The sequence below is a fragment of the Scyliorhinus torazame genome, chromosome 6, assembly GCF_047496885.1.
Source record: "Scyliorhinus torazame isolate Kashiwa2021f chromosome 6, sScyTor2.1, whole genome shotgun sequence".
Classification (NCBI taxonomy): Eukaryota; Metazoa; Chordata; class Chondrichthyes; order Carcharhiniformes; family Scyliorhinidae; genus Scyliorhinus; species Scyliorhinus torazame.
Genome location: NC_092712.1, coordinates 119,302,983 through 119,313,601, shown reverse-complemented (window position 1 = coordinate 119,313,601; position 10,619 = coordinate 119,302,983). Strand labels below are relative to the sequence as shown.

At 47.8% G+C, this 10,619-nt stretch overlaps 1 long non-coding RNA gene across 2 annotated transcripts in view; it reads right to left on the bottom strand.

Moving 5' to 3' along the window:
- Positions 1-5,104: 5,104 nt before the first annotated feature.
- LOC140424985 (uncharacterized) overlaps positions 5,105-10,619 on the bottom strand; it is a 70,268-nt gene continuing 64,753 nt past the window's right edge. For both annotated transcript variants that reach the window (XR_011947737.1, XR_011947738.1), the window contains exon 3: positions 5,105-5,578. This is a non-coding gene — a long non-coding RNA (uncharacterized lncRNA). The remainder of the gene's footprint in view (positions 5,579-10,619) is intronic.

Genomic DNA, 10,619 nt, shown 5'->3' with positions numbered 1-10,619 from the left:
TGGTGGACGGGTCTCTCCGCTTTGAGAGCTAAATCCAAGAGAGTGATTCTTTCGTGGGGGTGCCTTCTTATACCCGGGGGGCTTCGCGCTCTTTTACGCGGGCCTTAAACTTGGCCCCAATTAATTGGGCCGCTTCTTGATCACTGGTATTGATCTTGACCAATAAAGAGGAGGGTGCCCTGATGGCTTGGCGTGTCTTTGATGGCCGTTGGCCTGGCTTTGTTTGTGCTGTCGGTTTGGGGAACTGGCGCCGGGATGTCTGGAGCAGTATTGGTTGCTTGAGTGTCTTTCCTTTGTTCCCAGAGATGGGCCATCAATATGTTAATTGATCTATAGTTTCAGTTCCGTCTGGGACCTGTCTCTCCAATATGCATACAGGCTCTGTGCCTGCTTGCTTTCTGAACATTGTCCACAGTTCCCTACAGTCTTTGCGAGCGTCCATTTTGTATTCTGGAAGTGGCCATCCCAGATAGCTACACACCCTCCTTTTGATCCGCAATGTGAAGCGTGAAGGATCATATTACTGCGTCTTCTTTGTTCTCCTCCTAAGTCGGGCACCCATAAGCAAGGATAGGCTCTACACTACTCTGTCCTATGCATTGGAACTTTTACCTAAATTACTTTTATGTACACACATCATTATAAATTTCTACGGGGCGCTATGACATTCAGGCATGCATTACAAAATAAAAACACGGGAACATAGAACATAGAACAATACAGCGCAGCACAGGCCCTTCGGCCCACGATGTTGCACCGAAACAAAAGCCATCTAACCTACACTATGCCATTATCATCCATATGTTTATCCAATAAACTTTTAAATGCCCTCAATGTTGGCGAGTTCACTACTGTAGCAGGTAGGGCATTCCACGGCCTCACTACTCTTTGCGTAAAGAACCTACCTCTGACCTCTGTCCTATACCTGTTACCCCTCAGTTTAAAGCTATGTCCCCTCGTGCCAGCCATTTCCATCCGCGGGAGAAGGCTCTCACTGTCCACCCTATCCAACCCCCTGATCATTTTGTATGCCTCTATTAAGTCTCCTCTTAACCTTCTTCTCTCCAACGAAAACAACCTCAAGTCCATCAGCCTTTCCTCATAAGATTTTCCCTCCATACCAGGCAACATCCTGGTAAATCTCCTCTGCACCCGCTCCAAAGCCTCCACGTCCTTCCTATAATGCGGTGACCAGAACTGTACGCAATACTCCAAATGCGGCCGTACCAGAGTTCTGTACAGCTGCAACATGACCTCCCGACTCCGGAACAATCCCTCTACCAATAAAGGCCAACACTCCATAGGCCTTCTTCACAACCCTATCAACCTGGGTGGCAACTTTCAGGGATCTATGTACATGGACACCTAGATCCCTCTGCTCATCCACACTTCCAAGAACTTTACCATTCGCCAAATATTCCGCATTCCTGTTATTCCTTCCAAAGTGAATCACCTCACACTTCTCTACATTAAACTCCATTTGCCACCTCTCAGCCCAGCTCTGCAGCTTATCTATATCCCTCTGTAACCTGCTACATCCTTCCACACTATCGACAACACCACCGACTTTAGTATCGTCTGCAAATTTACTCACCCACCCTTCTGCGCCTTCCTCTAGGTCATTGATAAAAATGACAAACAGCAACGGCCCCAGAACAGATCCTTGTGGTACTCCACTTGTGACTGTACTCCATTCTGAACATTTCCCATCAACCACCACCCTCAGTCTTCTTTCAGCTAGCCAATTTCTGATCCACATCTCTAAATCACCCTCAATCCCCAGCCTCCGTATTTTCTGCAATAGCCTACCGTGGGGAACCTTTGCTGAAATCCATATACACCACGTCAACTGCTCTACCCTCATCTACCTGTTCAGTCACCTTCTCAAAGAACTCAATAAGGTTTGTGAGGCATGACCTACCCTTCACAAAGCCATGCTGACTATCCCTGATCATATTATTCCTATCTAGATGATTATAAATCTTGTCTCTTATAATCCCCTCCAAGACTTTACCCACTACAGACGTGAGGCTCACCGGTCTATAGTTGCCGGGGTTGTCTCTGCTCCCCTTTTTGAACAAAGGGACCACATTTGCTGTCCTCCAGTCCTCTGGCACTATTCCTGTAGCCAATGATGACATAAAAATCAAAGCCAAAGGTCCAGCAATCTCTTCCCTGGCCTCCCAGAGAATCCTAGGATAAATCCCATCAGGTCCCGGGGACTTTTCAGCCTGTGCAGAATTGCCAACACCTCTTCCCTACGTACCTCAATGCCATCTATTCTATTAGCGTGGGACTCAGCATTCTCCTCCACAACATTATCTTTTTCCTGAGTGAATACTGACGAAAAATATTCATTTAGTATCTCGCCTATCTCTTCAGACTCCACACACAATTTCCCATCCCTGTCCTTGACTGGTCCTACTCTTTCCCTAGTCATTCGCTTATTCCTGACATACCTATAGAAAGCTTTTGGGTTTTCCTTGATCCTTCCTGCCAAATACTTCTCATGTCCCCTCCTTGCTCGTCTTAGCTCTCTCTTTAGATCCTTCCTCGCTACCTTGTAACTATCCATCGCCCCAACTGAAACTTCACACCTCATCTTCACATAGGCCTCCTTCTTCCTCTTAACAAGAGATTCCACTTCCTTGGTAAACCACGGTCCTCTCGCTCGACGCCTTCCTCCCTGCCTGACCGGTACATACTTATCAAGAACACGCAGTAGCTGATCCTTGAACAAGCCCCACTTATCCAGTGTGCCCAACACTTGCAGCCTACTTCTCCACCTTATCCCCCCCAAGTCACATCTAATGGCATCATAATTGCCCTTCCCCCAGCTATAACTCTTGCCCTGCGGTGTATACTTATCCCTTTCCATCATTAACGTAAACGTCACCGAATTGTGGTTACTGTCCCCAAAGTGCTCTCCTACCGCCAAATCCAACACCTGGCCTGGTTCATTACCCAAAACCAAATCCAACGTGGCCTTGCCTCTTGTTGGCCTGTCAACATATTGTTTCAGGAAACCCTCCTGCACACACTGTACAAAAAACGACCCATCTATTGTACTCGAACTATATCTTTTCCAGTCAATATTTGGAAAGTTAAAGTCTCCCATAATAACTACCCTGTTACTTTCGCTCTTATCCAGAATCACCTTCGCCATCCTTTCCTCTACATCCCTAGAACCATTAGGAGGCCTATAAAAAACTCCCAACAGGGTGACCTCTCCTTTCCTGTTTCTAACTTCAGCCAATACTACCTCGGAAGAAGAGTCCCCATCTAGCATCCTCTCCGCCACCGTAATACTGCTCTTGACTAGCAGCGCCACACCTCCCCCTCTTTTGCCTCCTTCTCTGAGCTTACTAAAACACCTAAACCCCGGAACCTGCAACATCCATTCCTGTCCCTGCTCTATCCATGTCTCCGAAATGGCCACAACATCAAAGTCCCAGGTACCAACCCATGCTGCCAGTTCCCCTACCTTGTTTCGTATACTCCTGGCATTGAAGTAGACACACTTCAAACCACCTACCTGAACACTGGCCCCCTCCTGCGACGTCAAATCTGTGCTCCTGTCCTCTATACTCTCATTCTCCCTGACCCTAAAACTACAATCCAGGTTCCCAAGCCCCTGCTGCATTAGTTTAAACCCTCCCAAAGAACACTAACAAATCTCCCCCCCAGGATATTTGTGCCCCTCAGGTTCAGATGTAGACCATCCTGTCTGTAGAGGTCCCACCTTCCCCAGAAAGAGCCCCAGTTATCCAGAAATCTGAATCCCTCCCGCCTGCACCATCCCTGTAGCCACGTGTTTAAATGCTCTCTCTCCCTATTCCTCATCTCACTATCACATGGCACGGGCAACAACCCAGAGATAACAACTCTGTTTGTTCTAGTTCTGAGCTTCCATCCGAGCTCCCTGAAAGCCTGCCTGACATCCTTGTCCCCTTTCCTACCTATGTCGTTAGTGCCAATGTGGACCACGACTTGGGGCTGCTCCCCCTCCCCCCTAAGGACCCGGAAAACACGATCCGAGACATCACGTACCCTTGCACCTGGGAGGCAACATACCAAACGTGAGTCTCTCACGCTCCCACAAAATCTCCTATCTGTGCCCCTGACTATAGAGTCCCCAATTACTAATGCTCTGCTCCTCTCCCCCCTTCCCTTCTGAGCAACAGGGACAGACTCCGTGCCAGAGGCCCGTACCCCATGGCTTACCCCTGGTAAGTCCCCCCCCCCCCCCACAAGTATCCAAAGCGGTATACTTGTTTCTCAGGGGAACGACCGCAGGGGATCCCTGCACTGACTGCTTTTTCCCAGTCCCTCTTACAGTTACCCACCTATCTCCAATCTTTGGTGTAACTAATTCCCTGAAGCTGCTATCTATGACCCCTTCTGCCTCCCGAATGATCCGAAGTTCTTCCAACTCCTGCTCCAGTTCCCTAACTCAGTCTTGGAGGAGCTGGAGATGGCAGCACTTCCTGCAGGTAAAATCAGCAGGGACACTAACTGCATCCCTCACCTCAAACATCCTGCAGGAGGAACATTGCACTCCCTTCCCTGCCATTCCTCTAACTTTCTACCAAGATCTGGCTAACAACTAAATTAAATTTTTTATAAAAAATAATAATAATATAATAAAATATGGTACTTACCTCAGACCAATGGGTTTTATTATTAGGTTAGAGGAGGAGGGTGGGTGGGAGACACTACACGTGTAGTGTCTCGGGTTTCCTCTCCACCAGAATTTATTGGTGAGGGTCTTCCCAGACGTCCGCGGGTCGACTTCCTGTTCCCGCCTAAAACACTAATTAAAAATTTTTTTTTTTTTAAATTCTCAGCTCCTGCTGAAATTGACTAACCAGCCAGCTCCACTCCCGCCGAAATCGACTGGCCTGCCCCTGCAAAGACAAGTGCTTTTAAAGGACAGACTTACCTCCCAGCAGCCACTTCCGCACTGCTCCCGCTGAAACTGACTCACCAACTGTTCTCCCGCCGAAATCGACTCAAACTATCCTTAACTAAACTACCCTTAATCAATGAAAAGCATGTACAACATTTTAAACTATACAATAGCAGCAACACATGTTTCTGTGGCTTGGCAGTCAAGCACAGAGATTTACATTTTTATTAGAACAAACAAACACAAAAGAAAACGGTCGATGCACTTTAATTCAATTAAAGAGAGTGGGGGGTTTGTTGAAGTCCGAAAATAGGGGATCTGAATGTGTATACCGGAGTGCGGGAGGCTTTCCTCTGCCATTTCCTAAGCTTTAGTGTCTGAACAACACTGCAGATTATTGCAATGACTAATAGTGTTTCTACAACGTAGGACAGGGAACACCAAGTAATGAACTTGTCACACCAGGTTGGTGGATCGGTTGCTATCTCTGGGTACAGTGTATGGCAGGGATAGGAAACATTCACGGCCTGTGTGGTAGGGGTTAGGGGGGTCGCGTCCATGCGCAACTGTAGTGATCCCGCGAAGATCCAAATGTAGACTATGATGGTTGTCTTCATGTTCTTCTTCTTTCTTTCGTAATCTTCCTGAGGCTTCTGTGGTTCCGGAGTTCTGTGGACACAAGCATAATTTCTGTTATTATCTTGTTTAAGATCTCGTATGTCTGTCTGTCTGTCCGTTTATTGCCAATTACCCATTATAATTGGTCACCATCTGTGACCCCCTCATTTTTTATTTTTTTAAAACCAAATATTTGGGACAAGACATCCGAGAAAAAAAATACTGACACAGCGCGAGCCATCTCGCAGCCTGTGTGGGCGATGCGGTGAATGTACCATCCCAGTGTTTGAGGATGTAAATAGCATATGGAAAGCAACCTAAGGGTAGCCGTAAAACAAACAAAAGAGTTTTAAACCAAAAGTTCCAAATGGGGTGCTTATAGGCTGCGGCGGGGCAAGAATGGGTAGAAACCCCAGGTAGGACAGTGACCAGTGCCGTATGCGCTCTACCCGAGTGTAGCTGACTGGATGGGAGTCCTCAGGCAGGGCGGGGACCAGTGCCGTTTCTCCACTGCCTGAGTGACCGGGCAAGAACGGTAAGAATTTGTGGTCGTCGTGGGGGTTGCCTTTTGTGATCGGTTGTCAGCGGACAAACTAGTTCCTCTAACAGCCATTTGGCATCAAAAGGGTAAACTTCAAGCGCACAAACAACATTTAACATACACAGTAACAAACATTTACTGTAACGCACAAACATAACAAAATTTGTGCAAGTTCCATCAGAAAGGACACCGCAACTCTCCATCGGTTCCTTTTCACCATAATCTGGACACCTCATTGCTCTATAGCGAACAGAGTCGCAAAGGGGCTTGTTTGGTGGGAGTCAGACTCTTCTCCCGGTTGCCATACTCGTGACTGGAGTAGTTGTACCAAAGCTGCTAGGGGCGAATAGGGGTCCATCTCATCGTTCCGGATGAGTCTGAACGAATTGTCTCAGTGCCAGTGTTTCGTAGCGAGGTTGGAGCTGCTAGGGGGCAATCCGTAATCGCCAGGCGGTGGGTCTGGATCAGGGGCTTTAATGTATGTGATCTCAAAGGGGTTGCTGGAATCTTGTTCGGAGTCGCTGGGAGTGGGTCCTGGTGCAGGGGTGTAATCGTAGTGTGGTGTGCTGGGGCTGTCGCTTTCGCTGTCGCTATCGCTGTCGCTTGGAGGAAGGGAGAGGCGGAGTCGTGCCTCTGAGGGTGGAGTCGTAGTCGTGTCTGAGGATGGGCTGGACAGGTTGGGGGAGGGTAGGAATAGTCGTTCGTGGGCGGGGCGTGCTCATTTGCTGCTGCAAGCGAGGTGTGGTTTGCATGGTTGTTCTGCGAGCCATAAGCCTTAAGCTGGTTTATGTGGAACCACGCAGACTTGCCATTAGGATATGTCCGGCAAATTTGGGGTCAACGAATGAACTGGGGTTGTATAGGGATAGCATGACTTGCTGCCCTACTACAAACTCTGTGGCGTGTACTGTCTTATCAAAGCAAACTTTGCTTTGCTTCTTGCGTGTCCCAAGTCTAACAGCTGCTGCAAGCTGAGCTGCTTTCACATTCTCTAAAATCTCTTGAACTGCTTTCTCTTGGGTGAGGGCAGTGATTGTGGGGCTGGCCAAATCCAGTCCTAACAAATATTCTGTCCCTTTCATGGGACGTCCGGTCATGAGTTGTGGGGTGTATCCTGTCGATGTGGATACCGTGTTTCTTACGGACATTAGTGCAAAGGGGAGAACTGAGTCCCAGATGCTCTTGTGTTGTTGCACCATTTTCCTGAGGGTCGCTTTTAAAGTCCTGTTCATTCTTTCTACTATGCCGCTTGATTGAGGGTGGTATGCAATATGGAATTTTTGTTTGATTCTGAAAATTGTAAGGACATTTTTCATCACTTGTCCTGTAAATTAGGAGCCTTGATTGGACTCTATGCTGCGTGGAAGTCCCCATCTTGTAAAGATGTGCTGAGTGAGGATTTTGGCTGTGTTTGTTCTGGATGGAAAGGCTTCCAACCATTTTGTGAAGGTGTCGTTGACCACCAACACATACTTGAAACCATTCCTGCAGGGGGGTAGGGGTTCTATATAATCAATTTGCAAGTTCGTCCAGGGGTCATTAACGGAGCGGGTGTGACTTAGCTGATCTTTCTTTGCGTATCTGTTCAGATTGTTCTGGGCACAGATTAAGCAGTTCTCAATGTAGTGTGTCACATTGGCTTTTAAATCGGGCCACCAGCAGAGAGGTCTGAGGTGGGCTAGGGTGGCTTCTATGCCTTGATGTCCATGGATGTCATGGAATTGGCAAATAATTTGATTCCTGTCCTGGCTGGGGACTGCATAAATTCCGTCTTTTAAAATAACACTGTCATGTGTTGTCAACGCGTTTTTGTATTTATCATAGGGGGCTGGGAAGTTGCCTTTTAAAACTTCTCTAAGCTGTGTGTCTTCTTTTTGGGCCTTTGCTAAATCCTGAATGTTGGTCTGTGAGACCTGAACGGCGAGTACTGGGGCACTCTTGGGGGGGTTCCAAAAGTGACCATGTCTTGAATCTGCCTTTGCTAGGGCATCTGCCTTAACGTTACCAGGGGGAGAAGAACAATGGTGGCTATGAACTTTAATAATGCCATATTTCCTATCTTTGGCTGTCTTTAGGATATGCTGGAGTAATGGGACTGAGGGTGGGGGCTTTCCGTCTGCAGAAACAAATCCTCTGGATTCCCACTGGGGTAGGAATTCGGTCAAACTGTTGCAGACATATAAACTGTCAGAATATATGTCGGCTGGGGTCGGGAACAAATCGGGGTGTTCTATAATGTAAGCTATGGCTGATAGCTCTGCTGCCTGTGAGCCTAAATTAACAATATGGCTATTTTAACAATATCTCTTCTGGGGCGCGACCCTGCGCGTCCTCTACATAAATATCGCAACGGTAATCCTTTTTCCGTTTAAAACTGTGGAGGAGCCATCCACATAGATCATAAGGGGTGCGTATGTGTCTGTGGGCTGGGGGGTCTCTGAGGTGTAGTACCTGGTTTCGGGGGAGCTGACTTTGGTACAAAGTGTCCTGTATTGTGCTTGGTAGATATTATTTCACACTCATGTGGAGTGCCTGCATAGCGTAAATTGTCAGGGAGGAAAGTGTGGGTTTTTGTCCTCTTAACTGTTATGTCCCGCCCCTGTAAGAGAAGGGTCCAACGGGCTGCGCGGATCTGGAAAGCTGTGCCATCCTTCAGTCTACCATCAGGTAGGAGTTGTGTTGGGGTCTGCTCAGTTAAAATGGTGATGGGGTTGAGTCCTGTAATGTAGGCGAAGTATTGTACTGCCCAAAAAACTGCGAGCAGGTGCCTTTCGCAGGCAGAAAATCCTTGCTCTACTGGATCTAATGCACGTGAGGCATATGCCATGGGGCATAATCGATCTTGGCGTTCTTGGAGAAGCACGGCCGAAAGGGTTCGGTCGGTGGTTGCAACTTCAATTGCGTACGGGGAGAGTGGATCTGGGACCTGTAATGCGGGGGCTGTGCTGAGGGCTCTTTTTAATGCATCCAATGCATCCGTGTGCTGTGGAAGCCATTCCCAAGGTGCCTGCTTCTTGAGAATTTCGGATAGGGGCGCTGCTTTTGTGGCAAAACCGTCGATGTGGTTTCTACAGCAGCCAACCAGTCCGAGAAATGACCGAAGGGCTGTGACATTATGGGGCAGGGGTAATTTGACAATCAAGTCGATTCGTTTCTGCTCGATCTCGCGTTTGCAATGTGTGATTTCTGTCCCTAAGTAAATCACTTTTTCCTGTAAAATCTGGGCCTTCTTGGGGTTCACTTTACAGCCAATTAGTTGTAGGAGTCCTAATAGTTCGACGGGAAGTGAAATGTGCTCTCCCTTTGTGCCCATCTGTAAAAGCAAATCATCTAAATATTGGACCAGACAATCGGGTCAGGAAAATTTTGCTATACCATTTGCCAGCTGCCGGTGGAAAATGGAGGGGGAATTGTGGAAGCCTTGTGGAAGGCACGTCCACGTATGTTGCTGTCCCTGGAAGGTGAAGCAAATTTATATTGGCATGCTTTATCCAATGGAATGGACCAAAAGCCATTGCTAATGTCCAAAATCAAAAACAAATTTGATGTTAGTCCCTGTTTGAGCATGGTCTTGGGACTCGTAGCTATGGTGAGGGCTGCTACTGGGGTTACTTTGTTCAGTTCCCAATAATCAATGGTCAGTCGCCATGATCCATCGGGTTTCCTGATGGGCCAAATTGGGGCATTGTTCGTGGAGGCTACTGATCAAAGTACGCCTGGATCAAGCAGACTCTGTATAACTTTTGAGATTTCTCCCTCTGCTTCTTGGGGAAAACTGTGCTGCTTTTGGGGTCTGGGGTCGGGACCTGTAATGTTCACCAAGCCAGTGATTTTGCCACAGTCGTGCTTGTGCTGTGCAAATGCTGCTTTGTGTCACTGCAGGACTTCCCTAACTTCTTTGTTCTGACTAATGGCTTGGGGGTCGAACCAGATGTCTCCTACTGTGCTAATTCTATTTTCATAGTCTCCATAACTGTGAGCATGGAGGGGGCTTGTGCTGCCTTTGCCATTCTCCACACACATTTATTTACTGGATCGAATGATAGATTGTGGGAGGGTGCCCACATTACGGTACCTAGTAATGTCGGAATACCATTGGTGGAGAATGTACTTGTGCCTGTTGGATAAGCTTGTATGTTAGCCTGGCCCTGCAAGGCGGGGTATAAGAGCCCATGCTGCCACAGCAGTTTTCTTCTGTACCTGCGCTGCTGGGGGAAACATCTAGCATATTAAAGCCTTCAATTGTCTCCAATCTTGTTTCTGAGGTTATTGATCGCGCATCAATTTAATACGCTAGATTTAAAAGAATGGAACTCTGAATCAAGCCGGAGTGTCTGCAACTCAGCCCCCACGCGGCAAACTCAGTGGCAACCTTCAAGCACTGGCTGGCGTGTTTCAACGGATACCTCGGAGCGGCCGAAAACACACCCACAGGGGAACAGAAACTTCAAGTCCTGCACTCGAGGGTGAGCCCAGAAATCTATACCCTCATCGAAGATGCGGACGATTTCGACGCAGCAATGGAGCTACTGAAAGGACATTATATTCGCC